Raw genomic sequence first — 24,865 nt, 5'->3', positions numbered from 1 at the left:
TTTATGCAGATTAACAATCTACTTATTATTTTATTGAAATTTCAATGAATGTTCAAGGAAATGGGATACAACAGTTTTTCTTTCTTTCTTTCATCCCCCACCCCCCCCAGCTTCCAAATCATGGTTGACAACATAATATTCTATCTTCTGCCTTCATACTCTTTTTCTTTATGCATTTAACAATCTTGTCATTATTTTATTGAAATTTCATGAATGTTCAAGGAAATGGGATACAACATTTTCTCTTTCTTTCTTTTATCCCCCACTCCCCAAGCTTCCAAATCATGGTTGACAACATTAATATTCTATCTTCTGCATTCTTACTCTTTTTCTTTATGCAGATTACCAATCTTTTTATTATTTTATTGAAATTTCCATGAATGTTCAAGGAAATGGTATACAACAGTTTTTCTTTCCTTCTTTTATCCCCCACCACCCCCCACCTTCCAAATCATGGTTGACAACATTAATATTCAATCTTCTGTATTCTTACACTTTTTCTTTATGTAAATAACAATCTATTTATTATTTTATTGAAATTTCCATGAATGTCCAAGGAAATGGGATACAACATTTTTTCTTTCTTTCTTTTATCCCCCACGTCCCCAGCTTCCAAATCGTGGTTGACAACATTAATATTCAATCTTCGGCATTCTTACACTTTTTCTTTATGCAGATTACCAATCTTTTTATTATTTTATTGAAATTTCCATGAATGTGCAAGGAAATGGTATACAACAGTTTTTCTTTCTTTCTTTTATCCCCCACCACCCCCCACCTTCCAAATCATGGTTGACAATATTAATATTCAATCTTCTTCATTCTTACACTTTTTCTTTATGTAAGTAACAATCTATTTATTATTTTATTGAAATTTCCATGAATGTTCAAGGAAATGGGATACAACAGTTTTTCTTTCTTTCTTTCATCCCCCCCCCCCCAGCTTCCAAATCATGGTTGACAACATAATATTCTATCTTCTGCCTTCATACTCTTTTTCTTTATGCAGATTCACAATCTTGTCATTATTTTATTGAAATTTCATGAATGTTCAAGGAAATGGGATACAACAATTTCTCTTTCTTTCTTTTATCCCCCACGCTCCAAGCTTCCAAATCATGGTTGACAACATTAATATACTATCTTCTGCATTCTTACTCTTTTTCTTTATGCAGATTACCAATTTTTTATTATTTTATTGAACTTTCCATGAATGTTCAAGGAAATGGTATACAACAGTTTCTCTTTCTTTCTTTTATCCCCCACTCCCCCCCAGTTTACAAATCATGGTTGACAACATTAATATTCTATCTTCTGCATTCTTACCCTTTTTGTTTATGCAGATTAACAATCTTTTTATTATTGTATTGAAATTTCCATGAATGTTCAAGGAAATGGGATAAAAAAGTTTTTCTTTCTTTCTTTTATCCCCCACCCCCACAGGCTTCCAAATCATGGTTGACAACATTAACATTCTATCTCCTGCATTCTTACTCTTTTTCTTTATGCAGATTATCAATCTTTTTATTATCTTATTGAACTTTCCATGAATGTTCAAGGAAATGGGATACAACAGTGTTTCTTTCTTTCTTTTATCCCCCACCCCCGTCAGCTTCAAAATCATGGTTGACAACATTAATATTCTATCTTCTGCATTCTTACTCTTTTTCTCTATGCAGATTAAGAATCTCTTTATTATTTTATTGAAATTTCAATGAATGTTCATAGAAATGTGACACAAGAGTTTTTCTTTCTTTCTTTTATCCCCCACCCCCCAAGCTTCCAAATCATGGTTCACAACACTAATAGTCTATCTTCTGCATTCTTACACTTTTTCTTTATGCATATGAACAATCTTTTTATTATTTTATTGAAATTTCCATGAATGTTCTAGGAAATGGGATACAACAGTTTTTCTTTCTTTCTTTTATCCCCCACCTCCCCCAGCTTCCAAATCATGGTTGACAACATTAATATTCAATCTTCTGCATTCTTACACTTTTACTTTATGCAGATTAACAATCTTTTTCTTATTTTATTGAAATTTCCATGAATGTTCCAGTAAATGGGATACAACAGTTTTTCTTTCTTTCTTTTATCCTCCAGCGCCCCCAGCTTCCAAATCATGGTTGACATCATTAATATTCTATCTTCAGCATTCTTACTCTTTTTCTTTATGCAGATTAACAATCTTTTTATTGTTTTATTGTAATTTCCATAAATGTTCAAGGAAAGGGATACAACAGTTTTTCTTTCATTCTTTTATCCCTCATCCCCTCAGCTTCCCAATCATGATTGAAAACATTAATATTCTATATTCTGCATTCTTACTGTTTTTCTTTATGCAGATTAACAATCTTTTATTATTTTATTGAAATTTCCATGAATGTTCCAGTAAATGGGATACAGCAGTTTTTCTTTCTTTCTTTTATCCTCCAGCGACCCCAGCTTCCAAATCATGGTTGACAACATTAATATTCTATCTTCTGCATTCTTACACTTTTCCTTTATGCAGATTAACAATCTTTTTATTATTTTATTGAAATTTCCATGAATGTTCAAGGAAATGGGATACAACAGTTTTTCTTTCTTTCTTTTATCCAGCACCCCTGCCATCTTCCAAATCATGATTGACAACATTAATATTCAATCTTCTGCATTCTTACTCTTTTATTTTATGCATATTAACAATCTTTTTCTTATTTTATTGAAATTTCCATGAATATTCCAGTAAATGGTATACAACAGTTTTTCTTTCTTTCTTTTATCCTCCAGCGCCCCCACCTTCCAAATCATGGTTGACAACATTAATATTCTATCTTCTGCATTCTTACTCTTTTTCTTTATGCAGATTAACAATCTTTTTATTATTTTATTGAAATTTCCATGAATGTTCAAGGAAATGGGATACAACAGTGTTTCTTTCTTTCTTTCATCCCCCACCCCCCCCAGCTTCCAAATCATGGTTGCCAACATTAATATTCTATCTTCTGCATTCTTATTCTTTTTCTTTATGCAGATTACCATTCTTTTTATTATTTTATTGAACTTTCCATGAATGTTCAAGGAAATGGTATACAACTGTTTTTCTTTCTTTCTTTTTTCCCCCACTGCCCCCCAGTTTACAAATCATGGTTGACAACATTAATATTATATCTTCTGCATTCTTACACTTTTTCTTTATGCAGATTAACAATCTACTTATTATTTTATTGAAATTTCAATGAATGTTCAAGGAAATGGGATACAACAGTTTTTCTTTCTTTCTTTCATCCCCCACCCCCCCCAGCTTCCAAATCATGGTTGACAACATAATATTCTATCTTCTGCCTTCATACTCTTTTTCTTTATGCAGATTCACAATCTTGTCATTATTTTATTGAAATTTCATGAATGTTCAAGGAAATGGGATACAACAATTTCTCTTTCTTTCTTTTATCCCCCACGCACCAAGCTTCCAAATCATGGTTGACAACATTAATATTCTATCTTCTGCATTCTTACTCTTTTTCTTTATGCAGATTACCAATCTTTTTATTATTTTATTGAACTTTCCATGAATGTTCAAGGAAATGGTATACAACAGTTTCTCTTTCTTTCTTTTATCCCCCACTCCCCCCCAGTTTACAAATCATGGTTGACAACATTAATATTCTATCTTCTGCATTCTTACCCTTTTTGTTTATGCAGATTAACAATCTTTTTATTATTGTATTGAAATTTCCATGAATGTTCAAGGAAATGGGATAAAAAAGTTTTTCTTTCTTTCTTTTATCCCCCACCCCCACCAGCTTCCAAATCATGGTTGACAACTTTAACATTCTATCTCCTGCATTCTTACTCTTTTTCTTTATGCAGATTACCAATCTTTTTATTATCTTATTGAACTTTCCATGAATGTTCAAGGAAAAGGGATACAACAGTGTTTCTTTCTTTCTTTTATCCCCCACCCCCGTCACCTTCAAAATCATGGTTGACAACATTAATATTCTATCTTCTGCATTCTTACTCTTTTTCTCTATGCAGATTAAGAATCTCTTTATTATTTTATTGAAATTTCAATGAATGTTCATAGAAATGTGACACAAGAGTTTTTCTTTCTTTCTTTTATCCCCCACCCCCCAAGCTTCCAAATCATGGTTCACAACACTAATAGTCTATCTTCTGCATTCTTACACTTTTTCTTTATGCATATGAACAATCTTTTTATTATTTTATTGAAATTTCCATGAATGTTCAAGGAAATGGGATACAACAGTTTTTCTTTCTTTCTTTTATCCCCCACCTCCCCCAGCTTCCAAATCATGGTTGACAACATTAATATTTTATCTTCTGCATTCTTACACTTTTTCTTTATGCAGATGAACAATCTTTTAATTATTTTATTGAAATTTCCATGAATGTGCAAGGAAATGGTATACAACAGTTTTTCTTTCTTTCTTTTATCCCCCACCACACCCCACCTTCCAAATCATGGTTGACAACATTAATATTCAATCTTCGGCATTCTTACACTTTTTCTTTATGTAAATAACAATCTATTTATTATTTTATTGAAATTTCCATGAATGTCCAAGGAAATGGGATACAACATTTTTTCTTTCTTTCTTTTATCCCCCACGTCCCCAGCTTCCAAATCGTGGTTGACAACATTAATATTCAATCTTCGGCATTCTTACACTTTTTCTTTATGCAGATTACCAATCTTTTTATTATTTTATTGAAATTTCCATGAATGTGCAAGGAAATGGTATACAACAGTTTTTCTTTCTTTCTTTTATCCCCCACCACCCCCCACCTTCCAAATCATGGTTGACAATATTAATATTCAATCTTCTTCATTCTTACACTTTTTCTTTATGTAAGTAACAATCTATTTATTATTTTATTGAAATTTCCATGAATGTTCAAGGAAATGGGATACAACAGTTTTTCTTTCTTTCTTTCATCCCCCACCCCCCCCAGCTTCCAAATCATGGTTGACAACATAATATTCTATCTTCTGCCTTCATACTCTTTTTCTTTATGCAGATTCACAATCTTGTCATTATTTTATTGAAATTTCATGAATGTTCAAGGAAATGGGATACAACAATTTCTCTTTCTTTCTTTTATCCCCCACGCTCCAAGCTTCCAAATCATGGTTGACAACATTAATATACTATCTTCTGCATTCTTACTCTTTTTCTTTATGCAGATTACCAATCTTTTTATTATTTTATTGAACTTTCCATGAATGTTCAAGGAAATGGTATACAACAGTTTCTCTTTCTTTCTTTTATCCCCCACTCCCCCCCAGTTTACAAATCATGGTTGACAACATTAATATTCTATCTTCTGCATTCTTACCCTTTTTGTTTATGCAGATTAACAATCTTTTTATTATTGTATTGAAATTTCCATGAATGTTCAAGGAAATGGGATAAAAAAGTTTTTCTTTCTTTCTTTTATCCCCCACCCCCACAGGCTTCCAAATCATGGTTGACAACATTAACATTCTATCTCCTGCATTCTTACTCTTTTTCTTTATGCAGATTATCAATCTTTTTATTATCTTATTGAACTTTCCATGAATGTTCAAGGAAATGGGATACAACAGTGTTTCTTTCTTTCTTTTATCCCCCACCCCCGTCAGCTTCAAAATCATGGTTGACAACATTAATATTCTATCTTCTGCATTCTTACTCTTTTTCTCTATGCAGATTAAGAATCTCTTTATTATTTTATTGAAATTTCAATGAATGTTCATAGAAATGTGACACAAGAGTTTTTCTTTCTTTCTTTTATCCCCCACCCCCCAAGCTTCCAAATCATGGTTCACAACACTAATAGTCTATCTTCTGCATTCTTACACTTTTTCTTTATGCATATGAACAATCTTTTTATTATTTTATTGAAATTTCCATGAATGTTCTAGGAAATGGGATACAACAGTTTTTCTTTCTTTCTTTTATCCCCCACCTCCCCCAGCTTCCAAATCATGGTTGACAACATTAATATTCAATCTTCTGCATTCTTACACTTTTACTTTATGCAGATTAACAATCTTTTTCTTATTTTATTGAAATTTCCATGAATGTTCCAGTAAATGGGATACAACAGTTTTTCTTTCTTTCTTTTATCCTCCAGCGCCCCCAGCTTCCAAATCATGGTTGACATCATTAATATTCTATCTTCAGCATTCTTACTCTTTTTCTTTATGCAGATTAACAATCTTTTTATTGTTTTATTGTAATTTCCATAAATGTTCAAGGAAAGGGATACAACAGTTTTTCTTTCATTCTTTTATCCCTCATCCCCTCAGCTTCCCAATCATGATTGAAAACATTAATATTCTATATTCTGCATTCTTACTGTTTTTCTTTATGCAGATTAACAATCTTTTATTATTTTATTGAAATTTCCATGAATGTTCCAGTAAATGGGATACAGCAGTTTTTCTTTCTTTCTTTTATCCTCCAGCGACCCCAGCTTCCAAATCATGGTTGACAACATTAATATTCTATCTTCTGCATTCTTACAGTTTTCCTTTATGCAGATTAACAATCTTTTTATTATTTTATTGAAATTTCCATGAATGTTCAAGGAAATGGGATACAACAGTTTTTCTTTCTTTCTTTTATCCAGCACCCCTGCCATCTTCCAAATCATGATTGACAACATTAATATTCAATCTTCTGCATTCTTACACTTTTACTTTATGCATATTAACAATCTTTTTCTTATTTTATTGAAATTTCCATGAATATTCCAGTAAATGGTATACAACAGTTTTTCTTTCTTTCTTTTATCCTCCAGCGCCCCCACCTTCCAAATCATGGTTGACAACATTAATATTCTATCTTCTGCATTCTTACTCTTTTTCTTTATGCAGATTAACAATCTTTTTATTATTTTATTGAAATTTCCATGAATGTTCAAGGAAATGGGATACAACAGTGTTTCTTTCTTTCTTTCATCCCCAACCCCCCCCAGCTTCCAAATCATGGTTGCCAACATTAATATTCTATCTTCTGCATTCTTATTCTTTTTCTTTATGCAGATTACCATTCTTTTTATTATTTTATTGAACTTTCCATGAATGTTCAAGGAAATGGTATACAACTGTTTTTCTTTCTTTCTTTTTTCCCCCACTGCCCCCCAGTTTACAAATCATGGTTGACAACATTAATATTATATCTTCTGCATTCTTACACTTTTTCTTTATGCAGATTAACAATCTACTTATTATTTTATTGAAATTTCAATGAATGTTCAAGGAAATGGGATACAACAGTTTTTCTTTCTTTCTTTCATCCCCCACCCCCCCCAGCTTCCAAATCATGGTTGACAACATAATATTCTATCTTCTGCCTTCATACTCTTTTTCTTTATGCAGATTCACAATCTTGTCATTATTTTATTGAAATTTCATGAATGTTCAAGGAAATGGGATACAACAATTTCTCTTTCTTTCTTTTATCCCCCACGCACCAAGCTTCCAAATCATGGTTGACAACATTAATATTCTATCTTCTGCATTCTTACTCTTTTTCTTTATGCAGATTACCAATCTTTTTATTATTTTATTGAACTTTCCATGAATGTTCAAGGAAATGGTATACAACAGTTTCTCTTTCTTTCTTTTATCCCCCACTCCCCCCCAGTTTACAAATCATGGTTGACAACATTAATATTCTATCTTCTGCATTCTTACCCTTTTTGTTTATGCAGATTAACAATCTTTTTATTATTGTATTGAAATTTCCATGAATGTTCAAGGAAATGGGATAAAAAAGTTTTTCTTTCTTTCTTTTATCCCCCACCCCCACCAGCTTCCAAATCATGGTTGACAACTTTAACATTCTATCTCCTGCATTCTTACTCTTTTTCTTTATGCAGATTACCAATCTTTTTATTATCTTATTGAACTTTCCATGAATGTTCAAGGAAAAGGGATACAACAGTGTTTCTTTCTTTCTTTTATCCCCCACCCCCGTCAGCTTCAAAATCATGGTTGACAACATTAATATTCTATCTTCTGCATTCTTACTCTTTTTCTCTATGCAGATTAAGAATCTCTTTATTATTTTATTGAAATTTCAATGAATGTTCATAGAAATGTGACACAAGAGTTTTTCTTTCTTTCTTTTATCCCCCACCCCCCAAGCTTCCAAATCATGGTTCACAACACTAATAGTCTATCTTCTGCATTCTTACACTTTTTCTTTATGCATATGAACAATCTTTTTATTATTTTATTGAAATTTCCATGAATGTTCAAGGAAATGGGATACAACAGTTTTTCTTTCTTTCTTTTATCCCCCACCTCCCCCAGCTTCCAAATCATGGTTGACAACATTAATATTTTATCTTCTGCATTCTTACACTTTTTCTTTATGCAGATGAACAATCTTTTAATTATTTTATTGAAATTTCCATGAATGTGCAAGGAAATGGTATACAACAGTTTTTCTTTCTTTCTTTTATCCCCCACCACACCCCACCTTCCAAATCATGGTTGACAACATTAATATTCAATCTTCGGCATTCTTACACTTTTTCTTTATGTAAATAACAATCTATTTATTATTTTATTGAAATTTCCATGAATGTTCAAGGATATGGGATACAACAGTTTTTCTTTCTTTCTTTCATCCCCCCCCCCAGCTACGAAATCATGGTTGACAACATAATATTCTATCTTCTGCCTTCATACTCTTTTTCTTTATGCATTTAACAATCTTGTCATTATTTTATTGAAATTTCATGAATGTTCAAGGAAATGGGATACAACATTTTCTCTTTCTTTCTTTTATCCCCCACTCCCCAAGCTTCCAAATCATGGTTGACAACATTAATATTCAATCTTCGGCATTCTTACACTTTTTCTTCATGCAGATTACCAATCTTTTTATTATTTTATTGAAATTTCCATGAATGTGCAAGGAAATGGTATACAACAGTTTTTCTTTCTTTCTTTTATTCCCCACCACCCCCCACCTTCCAAATCATGGTTGAAAACATTAATATTCTATCTTCTGCATTCTTACAGTTTTTCTTTATACAGATTAACAATCTATTTATTATTTTATTGAAATTTCCATCAATGTTCAAGGACATGGGATACAACAGTTTTTCTTTCTTTCTTTTATCCAGCACCCCCGCCATCTTCCAAATCATGGTTGACAACATTAATATTCAATCTTCTGCATTCTTACACTTTTACTTTATGCAGATTAACAATCTTTTTCTTATTTTATTGAAATTTCCATGAATGTTCAAGGAAATGGGATACAACAGTTTTTCTTTCTTTCTTTTATCCCCCACAACCCCCCAGGTTCCAAAACATGGCTGACAACATTAATTTTCTATCTTCTGCATTCTTACTCTTTTTCTTTATGCAGATTAACAATCTTTTTATTATTGTATTGAAATTTCCATGAATGTTCAAGGAAATGGAATACAACAGTTTTTCTTTCTTTCTTTCATCCCTCACCCCCCCCAGCTTCCAAATCATGGTTGACAACATAATATTGTATCTTCTGCCTTCATACTCTTTTTCTTTATGCAGATTCACAATCTTGTCATTATTTTATTGAAATTCCATGAATGTTCAAGGAAATGGGATACAACAATTTCTCTTTCTTTCTTTTATCCCCCACGCTCCAAGCTTCCAAATCATGGTTGACAACATTAATATTCTATCTTCTGCATTCTTATTCTTTTTCTTTATGCAGATTACCAATATTTTTATTATTTTATTGAACTTTCCATGAATGTTCAAGGAAATGGTATACAACTGTTTTTCTTTCTTACTTTTATCCCCCACTCCCCCCCAGTATACAAATCATGGTTGACAACATTAATATTCTATCTTCTGCATTCTTACTCTTTTTCTTTATGCAGATTAACAATCTTTTTATTATTTTATTGAAATTTCCATGAATGTTCCAGTAAATGGGATACAGCAGTTTTTCTTTCTTTCTTTTATCCTCCAGCGACCCCAGCTTCCAAATCATGGTTGACATCATTAATATTCTATCTTCAGCATTCTTACTCTTTTTCTTTATGCAGATTAACAATCTTTTTATTGTTTTATTGTAATTTCCATAAATGTTCAAGGAAAGGGATACAACAGTTTTTCTTTCATTCTTTTATCCCTCATCCCCTCAGCTTCCCAATCATGATTGAAAACATTAATATTCTATATTCTGCATTCTTACTGTTTTTCTTTATGCAGATTAACAATCTTTTATTATTTTATTGAAATTTCCATGAATGTTCCAGTAAATGGGATACAGCAGTTTTTCTTTCTTTCTTTTATCCTCCAGCGACCCCAGCTTCCAAATCATGGTTGACAACATTAATATTCTATCTTCTGCATTCTTACACTTTTCCTTTATGCAGATTAACAATCTTTTTATTATTTTATTGAAATTTCCATGAATGTTCAAGGAAATGGGATACAACAGTTTTTCTTTCTTTCTTTTATCCAGCACCCCTGCCATCTTCCAAATCATGATTGACAACATTAATATTCAATCTTCTGCATTCTTACACTTTTACTTTATGCATATTAACAATCTTTTTCTTATTTTATTGAAATTTCCATGAATATTCCAGTAAATGGTATACAACAGTTTTTCTTTCTTTCTTTTATCCTCCAGCGCCCCCACCTTCCAAATCATGGTTGACAACATTAATATTCTATCTTCTGCATTCTTACTCTTTTTCTTTATGCAGATTAACAATCTTTTTATTATTTTATTGAAATTTCCATGAATGTTCAAGGAAATGGGATACAACAGTGTTTCTTTCTTTCTTTCATCCCCAACCCCCCCCAGCTTCCAAATCATGGTTGCCAACATTAATATTCTATCTTCTGCATTCTTATTCTTTTTCTTTATGCAGATTACCATTCTTTTTATTATTTTATTGAACTTTCCATGAATGTTCAAGGAAATGGTATACAACTGTTTTTCTTTCTTTCTTTTTTCCCCCACTGCCCCCCAGTTTACAAATCATGGTTGACAACATTAATATTATATCTTCTGCATTCTTACACTTTTTCTTTATGCAGATTAACAATCTACTTATTATTTTATTGAAATTTCAATGAATGTTCAAGGAAATGGGATACAACAGTTTTTCTTTCTTTCTTTCATCCCCCACCCCCCCCAGCTTCCAAATCATGGTTGACAACATAATATTCTATCTTCTGCCTTCATACTCTTTTTCTTTATGCAGATTCACAATCTTGTCATTATTTTATTGAAATTTCATGAATGTTCAAGGAAATGGGATACAACAATTTCTCTTTCTTTCTTTTATCCCCCACGCACCAAGCTTCCAAATCATGGTTGACAACATTAATATTCTATCTTCTGCATTCTTACTCTTTTTCTTTATGCAGATTACCAATCTTTTTATTATTTTATTGAACTTTCCATGAATGTTCAAGGAAATGGTATACAACAGTTTCTCTTTCTTTCTTTTATCCCCCACTCCCCCCCAGTTTACAAATCATGGTTGACAACATTAATATTCTATCTTCTGCATTCTTACCCTTTTTGTTTATGCAGATTAACAATCTTTTTATTATTGTATTGAAATTTCCATGAATGTTCAAGGAAATGGGATAAAAAAGTTTTTCTTTCTTTCTTTTATCCCCCACCCCCACCAGCTTCCAAATCATGGTTGACAACTTTAACATTCTATCTGCTGCATTCTTACTCTTTTTCTTTATGCAGATTACCAATCTTTTTATTATCTTATTGAACTTTCCATGAATGTTCAAGGAAAAGGGATACAACAGTGTTTCTTTCTTTCTTTTATCCCCCACCCCCGTCAGCTTCAAAATCATGGTTGACAACATTAATATTCTATCTTCTGCATTCTTACTCTTTTTCTCTATGCAGATTAAGAATCTCTTTATTATTTTATTGAAATTTCAATGAATGTTCATAGAAATGTGACACAAGAGTTTTTCTTTCTTTCTTTTATCCCCCACCCCCCAAGCTTCCAAATCATGGTTCACAACACTAATAGTCTATCTTCTGCATTCTTACACTTTTTCTTTATGCATATGAACAATCTTTTTATTATTTTATTGAAATTTCCATGAATGTTCAAGGAAATGGGATACAACAGTTTTTCTTTCTTTCTTTTATCCCCCACCTCCCCCAGCTTCCAAATCATGGTTGACAACATTAATATTTTATCTTCTGCATTCTTACACTTTTTCTTTATGCAGATGAACAATCTTTTAATTATTTTATTGAAATTTCCATGAATGTGCAAGGAAATGGTATACAACAGTTTTTCTTTCTTTCTTTTATCCCCCACCACACCCCACCTTCCAAATCATGGTTGACAACATTAATATTCAATCTTCGGCATTCTTACACTTTTTCTTTATGTAAATAACAATCTATTTATTATTTTATTGAAATTTCCATGAATGTTCAAGGATATGGGATACAACAGTTTTTCTTTCTTTCTTTCATCCCCCCCCCCAGCTACGAAATCATGGTTGACAACATAATATTCTATCTTCTGCCTTCATACTCTTTTTCTTTATGCATTTAACAATCTTGTCATTATTTTATTGAAATTTCATGAATGTTCAAGGAAATGGGATACAACATTTTCTCTTTCTTTCTTTTATCCCCCACTCCCCAAGCTTCCAAATCATGGTTGACAACATTAATATTCAATCTTCGGCATTCTTACACTTTTTCTTCATGCAGATTACCAATCTTTTTATTATTTTATTGAAATTTCCATGAATGTGCAAGGAAATGGTATACAACAGTTTTTCTTTCTTTCTTTTATTCCCCACCACCCCCCACCTTCCAAATCATGGTTGAAAACATTAATATTCTATCTTCTGCATTCTTACAGTTTTTCTTTATACAGATTAACAATCTATTTATTATTTTATTGAAATTTCCATCAATGTTCAAGGACATGGGATACAACAGTTTTTCTTTCTTTCTTTTATCCAGCACCCCCGCCATCTTCCAAATCATGGTTGACAACATTAATATTCAATCTTCTGCATTCTTACACTTTTACTTTATGCAGATTAACAATCTTTTTCTTATTTTATTGAAATTTCCATGAATGTTCAAGGAAATGGGATACAACAGTTTTTCTTTCTTTCTTTTATCCCCCACAACCCCCCAGGTTCCAAAACATGGCTGACAACATTAATTTTCTATCTTCTGCATTCTTACTCTTTTTCTTTATGCAGATTAACAATCTTTTTATTATTGTATTGAAATTTCCATGAATGTTCAAGGAAATGGAATACAACAGTTTTTCTTTCTTTCTTTCATCCCTCACCCCCCCCAGCTTCCAAATCATGGTTGACAACATAATATTGTATCTTCTGCCTTCATACTCTTTTTCTTTATGCAGATTCACAATCTTGTCATTATTTTATTGAAATTCCATGAATGTTCAAGGAAATGGGATACAACAATTTCTCTTTCTTTCTTTTATCCCCCACGCTCCAAGCTTCCAAATCATGGTTGACAACATTAATATTCTATCTTCTGCATTCTTATTCTTTTTCTTTATGCAGATTACCAATATTTTTATTATTTTATTGAACTTTCCATGAATGTTCAAGGAAATGGTATACAACTGTTTTTCTTTCTTACTTTTATCCCCCACTCCCCCCCAGTATACAAATCATGGTTGACAACATTAATATTCTATCTTCTGCATTCTTACTCTTTTTCTTTATGCAGATTAACAATCTTTTTATTATTTTATTGAAATTTCCATGAATGTTCCAGTAAATGGGATACAGCAGTTTTTCTTTCTTTCTTTTATCCTCCAGCGACCCCAGCTTCCAAATCATGGTTGACAACATTAATATTCTATCTTCTGCATTCTTACTCTTTTTCTTTATGCAGATTAACAATCTTTTTATTATTTTATTGAAATTTCCATGAATGTTCAAGGAAATGGGATACAACAGTTTTTCTTTCTTTCTTTTATCCAGCACCCCTGCCATCTTCCAAATCATTGTTGACAACATTAATATTCAATCTTCTGCATTCTTACACTTTTACTTTATGCAGATTAACAATCTTTTTCTTATTTTATTGAAATTTCCATGAATGTTCCAGTAAATGGGATACAACAGTTTTTCTTTCTTTCTTTTATCCTCCAGCGCCCCCAGCTTCCAAATCATGGTTGACATCATTAATATTCTATCTTCAGCATTCTTACTCTTTTTCTTTATGCAGATTAACAATCTTTTTATTGTTTTATTGTAATTTCCATAAATGTTCAAGGAAAGGGATACAACAGTTTTTCTTTCATTCTTTTATCCCTCACCCCCTCAGCTTCCCAATCATGATTGAAAACATTAATATTCTATATTCTGCATTCCTACTGTTTTTCTTTATGCAGATTAACAATCTTTTATTATTTTATTGAAATTTCCATGAATGTTCAAGTAAATGGCATACAACAGTTTTTCTTTCTTTCTATTATCCCCCACCCCCCCAGTGTCCAAATCATGGTTGACAACATAATATTCTATCTTCTGCCTTCTTACTCTTTATCTTTATGCAGATTACCAATCTTTTTATTATTTTATTGAAATTTCCATGAATGTTCAAGGAAATGGTATACAACAGTTTTTCTTTCTTTCTTTTATCCCCCACCACCCCCCACCTTCCAAATCATGGTTGACAACATTAATATTCAATCTTCTGTATTCTTACACTTTTTCTTTATGTAAATAACAATATATTTATTATTTTATTGAAATTTCCATGAATGTCCAAGGAAATGGGATTCAACATTTTTTCTTTCTTTCTTTTATCCCCCACGCCCCCAGCTTCCAAATCGTGGTTGACAACATTAATATTCAATCTTCGGCATTCTTACACTTTTTCTTTATGCAGATTACCAATCTTTTTATTATTTTATTGATATTTCCATGAATGTGCAAGGAAATGGTATACAACAGTTTTTCTTTCTTTCTTTTATCCCCCACCACCCCCCACATTCCAAATCATGGTTGACAACATTAATATTCTATCTTCGGCATTCTTACACTTTTTCTTTATGTAAATAACAATCTATTTATTATTTTATTCAAATTTCCATGAATGTTCAAGGAAATGGGATACAACAGTTTTTCTTTCTTTCTTTCATCCCCCACCCCCCCCCAGCTTCCAAATCATGGCTGAAAACATAATATTCTATCTTCTTCCTTCATACTCTTTTTCTTTATGCAGATTCACAATCTTGTCATTATTTTATTGAAATTTCATGAATGTTCAAGGAAATGGGATACAACAATTTCTCTTTCTTTCTTTTATCCCCCACGCTCCAAGCTTCCAAATCATGGTTGACAACCTTAATATTCTATCTTCTGCATTCTTACTCTTTTTCTTTATGCAGATTACCAATCTTTTTATTATTTTATTGAACTTTCCATGAATGTTCAAGGAAATGGTATACAACAGTTTCTCTTTCTTTCTTTTATCCCCCACTCCCCCCCAGTTTACAAATCATGGTTGACAACATTAATATTCTATCTTCTGCATTCTTACCCTTTTTGTTTATGCAGATTAACAATCTTTTTATTATTTTATTGAAATTTCCATGAATGTTCAAGGAAATGGGATAAAAAAGTTTTTCTTTCTTTCTTTAATCCCCCACCCCCACCAGCTTCCAAATCATGGTTGACAACATTAACATTCTATCTCCTGCATTCTTACTCTTTTTCTTTATGCAGATTACCAATCTTTTTATTATCTTATTGAACTTTCCATGAATGTTCAAGGAAATGGGATACAACAGTGTTTCTTTCTTTCTTTTATCCCCCACCCCCTTCAGCTTCAAAATCATGGTTGACAACATTAATATTCTATCTTCTGCATTCTTACTCTTTTTCTCTATGCAGATTAAGAATCTCTTTATTATTTTATTGAAATTTCAATGAATGTTCATAGAAATGTGACACAAGAGTTTTTCTTTCTTTCTTTTATCCCCCACCCACCAAGCTTCCAAATCATGGTTCACAACACTAATAGTCTATCTTCTGCATTCTTACACTTTTTCTTTATGCAGATGAACAATCTTTTTATTATTTTATTGAAATTTCCATGAATATTCAAGGAAATGGTATACAACAGTTTTTCTTTCTTTCTTTCATCCCCCCCCCCAGCTACCAAATCATGGTTGACAACATAATATTCTATCTTCTGCCTTCATACTCTTTTTCTTTATGCATTTAACAATCTTGTCATTATTTTATTGAAATTTCATGAATATTCAAGGAAATGGTATACAACAGTTTTTCTTTCTTTCTTTTATCCCCCACCTCCCCCAGCTTCCAAATCATGGTTGACAACATTAATATTTTATCTTCTGCATTCTTACACTTTTTCTTTATGCAGATGAACAATCTTTTAATTATTTTATTGAAATTTCCATGAATGTGCAAGGAAATGGTATACAACAGTTTTTCTTTCTTTCTTTTATCCCCCACCACACCCCACCTTCCAAATCATGGTTGACAACATTAATATTCAATCTTCGGCATTCTTACACTTTTTCTTTATGTAAATAACAATCTATTTATTATTTTATTGAAATTTCCATGAATGTTCAAGGATATGGGATACAACAGTTTTTCTTTCTTTCTTTCATCCCCCCCCCCCAGCTACGAAATCATGGTTGACAACATAATATTCTATCTTCTGCCTTCATACTCTTTTTCTTTATGCATTTAACAATCTTGTCATTATTTTATTGAAATTTCATGAATGTTCAAGGAAATGGGATACAACATTTTCTCTTTCTTTCTTTTATCCCCCACTCCCCAAGCTTCCAAATCATGGTTGACAACATTAATATTCAATCTTCGGCATTCTTACACTTTTTCTTCATGCAGATTACCAATCTTTTTATTATTTTATTGAAATTTCCATGAATGTGCAAGGAAATGGTATACAACAGTTTTTCTTTCTTTCTTTTATTCCCCACCACCCCCCACCTTCCAAATCATGGTTGAAAACATTAATATTCTATCTTCTGCATTCTTACAGTTTTTCTTTATACAGATTAACAATCTATTTATTATTTTATTGAAATTTCCATCAATGTTCAAGGACATGGGATACAACAGTTTTTCTTTCTTTCTTTTATCCAGCACCCCCGCCATCTTCCAAATCATGGTTGACAACATTAATATTCAATCTTCTGCATTCTTACACTTTTACTTTATGCAGATTAACAATCTTTTTCTTATTTTATTGAAATTTCCATGAATGTTCAAGGAAATGGGATACAACAGTTTTTCTTTCTTTCTTTTATCCCCCACAACCCCCCAGGTTCCAAAACATGGCTGACAACATTAATTTTCTATCTTCTGCATTCTTACTCTTTTTCTTTATGCAGATTAACAATCTTTTTATTATTGTATTGAAATTTCCATGAATGTTCAAGGAAATGGAATACAACAGTTTTTCTTTCTTTCTTTCATCCCTCACCCCCCCCAGCTTCCAAATCATGGTTGACAACATAATATTGTATCTTCTGCCTTCATACTCTTTTTCTTTATGCAGATTCACAATCTTGTCATTATTTTATTGAAATTCCATGAATGTTCAAGGAAATGGGATACAACAATTTCTCTTTCTTTCTTTTATCCCCCACGCTCCAAGCTTCCAAATCATGGTTGACAACATTAATATTCTATCTTCTGCATTCTTATTCTTTTTCTTTATGCAGATTACCAATATTTTTATTATTTTATTGAACTTTCCATGAATGTTCAAGGAAATGGTATACAACTGTTTTTCTTTCTTACTTTTATCCCCCACTCCCCCCCAGTATACAAATCATGGTTGACAACATTAATATTCTATCTTCTGCATTCTTACTCTTTTTCTTTATGCAGATTAACAATCTTTTTATTATTTTATTGAAATTTCCATGAATGTTCCAGTAAATGGGATACAGCAGTTTTTCTTTCTTTCTTTTATCCTCCAGCGACCCCAGCTTCCAAATCATGGTTGACATCATTAATATTCTATCTTCAGCATTCTTACTCTTTTTCTTTATGCAGATTAACAATCTTTTTATTGTTTTATTGTAATTTCCATAAATGTTCAAGGAAAGGGATACAACAGTTTTTCTTTCATTCTTTTATCCCTCATCCCCTCAGCTTCCCAATCATGATTGAAAACATTAATATTCTATATTCTGCATTCTTACTGTTTTTCTTTATGCAGATTAACAATCTTTTATTATTTTATTGAAATTTCCATGAATGTTCCAGTAAATGGGATACAGCAGTTTTTCTTTCTTTCTTTTATCCTCCAGCGACCCCAGCTTCCAAATCATGGTTGACAACATTAATATTCTATCTTCTGCATTCTTACACTTTTCCTTTATGCAGATTAACAATCTTTTTATTATTTTATTGAAATTTCCATGAATGTTCAAGGAAATGGGATACAACAGTTTTTCTTTCTTTCTTTTATCCAGCACCCCTGCCATCTTCCAAATCATGATTGACAACATTAATATTCAATCTTCTGCATTCTTACACTTTTACTTTATGCATATTAACAATCTTTTTCTTATTTTATTGAAATTTCCATGAATATTCCAGTAAATGGTATACAACAGTTTTTCTTTCTTTCTTTTATCCTCCAGCGCCCCCACCTTCCAAATCATGGTTGACAACATTAATATTCTATCTTCTGCATTCTTACTCTTTTTCTTTATGCAGATTAACAATCTTTTTATTATTTTATTGAAATTTCCATGAATGTTCAAGGAAATGGGATACAACAGTGTTTCTTTCTTTCTTTCATCCCCAACCCCCCCCAGCTTCCAAATCATGGTTGCCAACATTAATATTCTATCTTCTGCATTCTTATTCTTTTTCTTTATGCAGATTACCATTCTTTTTATTATTTTATTGAACTTTCCATGAATGTTCAAGGAAATGGTATACAACTGTTTTTCTTTCTTTCTTTTTTCCCCCACTGCCCCCCAGTTTACAAATCATGGTTGACAACATTAATATTATATCTTCTGCATTCTTACACTTTTTCTTTATGCAGATTAACAATCTACTTATTATTTTATTGAAATTTCAATGAATGTTCAAGGAAATGGGATACAACAGTTTTTCTTTCTTTCTTTCATCCCCCACCCCCCCCAGCTTCCAAATCATGGTTGACAACATAATATTCTATCTTCTGCCTTCATACTCTTTTTCTTTATGCAGATTCACAATCTTGTCATTATTTTATTGAAATTTCATGAATGTTCAAGGAAATGGGATACAACAATTTCTCTTTCTTTCTTTTATCCCCCACGCACCAAGCTTCCAAATCATGGTTGACAACATTAATATTCTATCTTCTGCATTCTTACTCTTTTTCTTTATGCAGATTACCAATCTTTTTATTATTTTATTGAACTTTCCATGAATGTTCAAGGAAATGGTATACAACAGTTTCTCTTTCTTTCTTTTATCCCCCACTCCCCCCCAGTTTACAAATCATGGTTGACAACATTAATATTCTATCTTCTGCATTCTTACCCTTTTTGTTTATGCAGATTAACAATCTTTTTATTATTGTATTGAAATTTCCATGAATGTTCAAGGAAATGGGATAAAAAAGTTTTTCTTTCTTTCTTTTATCCCCCACCCCCACCAGCTTCCAAATCATGGTTGACAACTTTAACATTCTATCTGCTGCATTCTTACTCTTTTTCTTTATGCAGATTACCAATCTTTTTATTATCTTATTGAACTTTCCATGAATGTTCAAGGAAAAGGGATACAACAGTGTTTCTTTCTTTCTTTTATCCCCCACCCCCGTCAGCTTCAAAATCATGGTTGACAACATTAATATTCTATCTTCTGCATTCTTACTCTTTTTCTCTATGCAGATTAAGAATCTCTTTATTATTTTATTGAAATTTCAATGAATGTTCATAGAAATGTGACACAAGAGTTTTTCTTTCTTTCTTTTATCCCCCACCCCCCAAGCTTCCAAATCATGGTTCACAACACTAATAGTCTATCTTCTGCATTCTTACACTTTTTCTTTATGCATATGAACAATCTTTTTATTATTTTATTGAAATTTCCATGAATGTTCAAGGAAATGGGATACAACAGTTTTTCTTTCTTTCTTTTATCCCCCACCTCCCCCAGCTTCCAAATCATGGTTGACAACATTAATATTTTATCTTCTGCATTCTTACACTTTTTCTTTATGCAGATGAACAATCTTTTAATTATTTTATTGAAATTTCCATGAATGTGCAAGGAAATGGTATACAACAGTTTTTCTTTCTTTCTTTTATCCCCCACCACACCCCACCTTCCAAATCATGGTTGACAACATTAATATTCAATCTTCGGCATTCTTACACTTTTTCTTTATGTAAATAACAATCTATTTATTATTTTATTGAAATTTCCATGAATGTTCAAGGATATGGGATACAACAGTTTTTCTTTCTTTCTTTCATCCCCCCCCCCAGCTACGAAATCATGGTTGACAACATAATATTCTATCTTCTGCCTTCATACTCTTTTTCTTTATGCATTTAACAATCTTGTCATTATTTTATTGAAATTTCATGAATGTTCAAGGAAATGGGATACAACATTTTCTCTTTCTTTCTTTTATCCCCCACTCCCCAAGCTTCCAAATCATGGTTGACAACATTAATATTCAATCTTCGGCATTCTTACACTTTTTCTTCATGCAGATTACCAATCTTTTTATTATTTTATTGAAATTTCCATGAATGTGCAAGGAAATGGTATACAACAGTTTTTCTTTCTTTCTTTTATTCCCCACCACCCCCCACCTTCCAAATCATGGTTGAAAACATTAATATTCTATCTTCTGCATTCTTACAGTTTTTCTTTATACAGATTAACAATCTATTTATTATTTTATTGAAATTTCCATCAATGTTCAAGGACATGGGATACAACAGTTTTTCTTTCTTTCTTTTATCCAGCACCCCCGCCATCTTCCAAATCATGGTTGACAACATTAATATTCAATCTTCTGCATTCTTACACTTTTACTTTATGCAGATTAACAATCTTTTTCTTATTTTATTGAAATTTCCATGAATGTTCAAGGAAATGGGATACAACAGTTTTTCTTTCTTTCTTTTATCCCCCACAACCCCCCAGGTTCCAAAACATGGCTGACAACATTAATTTTCTATCTTCTGCATTCTTACTCTTTTTCTTTATGCAGATTAACAATCTTTTTATTATTGTATTGAAATTTCCATGAATGTTCAAGGAAATGGAATACAACAGTTTTTCTTTCTTTCTTTCATCCCTCACCCCCCCCAGCTTCCAAATCATGGTTGACAACATAATATTGTATCTTCTGCCTTCATACTCTTTTTCTTTATGCAGATTCACAATCTTGTCATTATTTTATTGAAATTCCATGAATGTTCAAGGAAATGGGATACAACAATTTCTCTTTCTTTCTTTTATCCCCCACGCTCCAAGCTTCCAAATCATGGTTGACAACATTAATATTCTATCTTCTGCATTCTTATTCTTTTTCTTTATGCAGATTACCAATATTTTTATTATTTTATTGAACTTTCCATGAATGTTCAAGGAAATGGTATACAACTGTTTTTCTTTCTTACTTTTATCCCCCACTCCCCCCCAGTATACAAATCATGGTTGACAACATTAATATTCTATCTTCTGCATTCTTACTCTTTTTCTTTATGCAGATTAACAATCTTTTTATTATTTTATTGAAATTTCCATGAATGTTCCAGTAAATGGGATACAGCAGTTTTTCTTTCTTTCTTTTATCCTCCAGCGACCCCAGCTTCCAAATCATGGTTGACAACATTAATATTCTATCTTCTGCATTCTTACTCTTTTTCTTTATGCAGATTAACAATCTTTTTATTATTTTATTGAAATTTCCATGAATGTTCAAGGAAATGGGATACAACAGTTTTTCTTTCTTTCTTTTATCCAGCACCCCTGCCATCTTCCAAATCATTGTTGACAACATTAATATTCAATCTTCTGCATTCTTACACTTTTACTTTATGCAGATTAACAATCTTTTTCTTATTTTATTGAAATTTCCATGAATGTTCCAGTAAATGGGATACAACAGTTTTTCTTTCTTTCTTTTATCCTCCAGCGCCCCCAGCTTCCAAATCATGGTTGACATCATTAATATTCTATCTTCAGCATTCTTACTCTTTTTCTTTATGCAGATTAACAATCTTTTTATTGTTTTATTGTAATTTCCATAAATGTTCAAGGAAAGGGATACAACAGTTTTTCTTTCATTCTTTTATCCCTCACCCCCTCAGCTTCCCAATCATGATTGAATACATTAATATTCTATATTCTGCATTCCTACTGTTTTTCTTTATGCAGATTAACAATCTTTTATTATTTTATTGAAATTTCCATGAATGTTCAAGTAAATGGCATACAACAGTTTTTCTTTCTTTCTATTATCCCCCACCCCCCCAGTGTCCAAATCATGGTTGACAACATAATATTCTATCTTCTGCCTTCTTACTCTTTATCTTTATGCAGATTACCAATCTTTTTATTATTTTATTGAAATTTCCATGAATGTTCAAGGAAATGGTATACAACAGTTTTTCTTTCTTTCTTTTATCCCCCACCACCCCCCACCTTCCAAATCATGGTTGACAACATTAATATTCAATCTTCTGTATTCTTACACTTTTTCTTTATGTAAATAACAATATATTTATTATTTTATTGAAATTTCCATGAATGTCCAAGGAAATGGGATTCAACATTTTTTCTTTCTTTCTTTTATCCCCCACGCCCCCAGCTTCCAAATCGTGGTTGACAACATTAATATTCAATCTTCGGCATTCTTACACTTTTTCTTTATGCAGATTACCAATCTTTTTATTATTTTATTGATATTTCCATGAATGTGCAAGGAAATGGTATACAACAGTTTTTCTTTCTTTCTTTTATCCCCCACCACCCCCCACATTCCAAATCATGGTTGACAACATTAATATTCTATCTTCGGCATTCTTACACTTTTTCTTTATGTAAATAACAATCTATTTATTATTTTATTCAAATTTCCATGAATGTTCAAGGAAATGGGATACAACAGTTTTTCTTTCTTTCTTTCATCCCCCACCCCCCCCCAGCTTCCAAATCATGGCTGAAAACATAATATTCTATCTTCTTCCTTCATACTCTTTTTCTTTATGCAGATTCACAATCTTGTCATTATTTTATTGAAATTTCATGAATGTTCAAGGAAATGGGATACAACAATTTCTCTTTCTTTCTTTTATCCCCCACGCTCCAAGCTTCCAAATCATGGTTGACAACCTTAATATTCTATCTTCTGCATTCTTACTCTTTTTCTTTATGCAGATTACCAATCTTTTTATTATTTTATTGAACTTTCCATGAATGTTCAAGGAAATGGTATACAACAGTTTCTCTTTCTTTCTTTTATCCCCCACTCCCCCCCAGTTTACAAATCATGGTTGACAACATTAATATTCTATCTTCTGCATTCTTACCCTTTTTGTTTATGCAGATTAACAATCTTTTTATTATTTTATTGAAATTTCCATGAATGTTCAAGGAAATGGGATAAAAAAGTTTTTCTTTCTTTCTTTAATCCCCCACCCCCACCAGCTTCCAAATCATGGTTGACAACATTAACATTCTATCTCCTGCATTCTTACTCTTTTTCTTTATGCAGATTACCAATCTTTTTATTATCTTATTGAACTTTCCATGAATGTTCAAGGAAATGGGATACAACAGTGTTTCTTTCTTTCTTTTATCCCCCACCCCCTTCAGCTTCAAAATCATGGTTGACAACATTAATATTCTATCTTCTGCATTCTTACTCTTTTTCTCTATGCAGATTAAGAATCTCTTTATTATTTTATTGAAATTTCAATGAATGTTCATAGAAATGTGACACAAGAGTTTTTCTTTCTTTCTTTTATCCCCCACCCACCAAGCTTCCAAATCATGGTTCACAACACTAATAGTCTATCTTCTGCATTCTTACACTTTTTCTTTATGCAGATGAACAATCTTTTTATTATTTTATTGAAATTTCCATGAATATTCAAGGAAATGGTATACAACAGTTTTTCTTTCTTTCTTTCATCCCCCCCCCCAGCTACCAAATCATGGTTGACAACATAATATTCTATCTTCTGCCTTCATACTCTTTTTCTTTATGCATTTAACAATCTTGTCATTATTTTATTGAAATTTCATGAATGTTCAAGGAAATGGGATACAACATTTTCTCTTTCTTTCTTTGATCCCCCACTCCCCAAGCTTCCAAATCATGGTTGACAACATTAATATTCTATCTTCTGCATTCTTACTCTTTTTCTTTATGCAGATTACCAATCTTTTTATTATTTTATTGAAATTTCCATGAATGTTCAAGGAAATGGTATACAACAGTTTTTCTTTCCTTCTTTTATCCCCCACCACCCCCCACCTTCCAAATCATGGTTGACAACATTAATATTCAATCTTCTGTATTCTTACACTTTTTCTTTATGTAAATAACAATCTATTTATTATTTTATTGAAATTTCCATGAATGTCCAAGGAAATGGGATACAACATTTTTTCTTTCTTTCTTTTATCCCCCACGTCCCCAGCTTCCAAATCGTGGTTGACAACATTAATATTCAATCTTCGGCATTCTTACACTTTTTCTTTATGCAGATTACCAATCTTTTTATTATTTTATTGAAATTTCCATGAATGTGCAAGGAAATGGTATACAACAGTTTTTCTTTCTTTCTTTTATCCCCC

Source organism: Cynocephalus volans, chromosome 4 (genome assembly GCF_027409185.1).
Source record: "Cynocephalus volans isolate mCynVol1 chromosome 4, mCynVol1.pri, whole genome shotgun sequence".
Classification (NCBI taxonomy): Eukaryota; Metazoa; Chordata; class Mammalia; order Dermoptera; family Cynocephalidae; genus Cynocephalus; species Cynocephalus volans.
Note: the sequence above shows the minus strand (reverse complement) of the source record.